General features: G+C 62.2%; 1 protein-coding gene and 1 long non-coding RNA gene across 3 annotated transcripts in view; one reads left to right on the top strand and one right to left on the bottom strand.

The window, feature by feature from the left end:
* Positions 1–576, top strand: part of LOC113203988 (uncharacterized protein DDB_G0271670-like) — a 33,569-nt gene that overhangs the window by 8,803 nt on the left and 24,190 nt on the right. The gene's annotated exons all lie outside the window — the stretch shown is intronic.
* The window catches only part of LOC113203985 (uncharacterized), a 10,492-nt gene that overhangs the window by 5,356 nt on the left and 4,560 nt on the right, over positions 1–576 (bottom strand). The gene's annotated exons all lie outside the window — the stretch shown is intronic.

The following is a 576-nucleotide window of genomic DNA, read 5'->3' as shown; positions in this document are numbered from 1 at the left end:
CGGCGGCGGGCGTGGCGCGGCGTGGTGTAGGGCTGGGGGCGAGCTGCAACGACGCCACGCAGCAGCCGCAGTGACGTCAGAGGGAAGGCCAAACCGCTGGTACCGGGTAGCGTGGGCTCAACGCAGGTAGGGTAGGGACACTATTGGACACCACACCTTCACGCACACTGCACCAGGGCATCTCGGGCGCTAAGAGCTGCGCGTCGAGACACTTGAAGCGCACCTGCACTGCAGATATGGACGAGGCGTTGACCACCCGGACACTGCTGAGACAACTTGGGCGTTGCACTACTCACTTGGACGCTACACTGAACGCTGAAACACTGTAATCCAAATTGCAGAGGGGACCGCTGCGACAGGGACGCTGGGCTGCGCCGCTGCACCGTAGAATTCTGGGGCTCGTCGGGCGGCCCCCGCCCGCCGGGCCCCTCAGCTGCGCACTCCAGATGACGCTCCGCGTGTGAGACAAAGGGCGAAACAGAAAATCACTAATAACTCGCGAACCCCGCAACCGATCGACACAGCACTTTGCACAGACACTCGCGGGCACAACGCCGATTCACTGATACTAAATTC

The sequence above is a fragment of the Frankliniella occidentalis genome, unplaced genomic scaffold (assembly GCF_000697945.3).
Source record: "Frankliniella occidentalis isolate FOCC.00 unplaced genomic scaffold, Focc_3.1 Scaffold10, whole genome shotgun sequence".
NCBI classification, from domain to species: Eukaryota; Metazoa; Arthropoda; class Insecta; order Thysanoptera; family Thripidae; genus Frankliniella; species Frankliniella occidentalis.
Note: the sequence above shows the minus strand (reverse complement) of the source record. Positions and strands in the feature narration are given on the sequence as shown.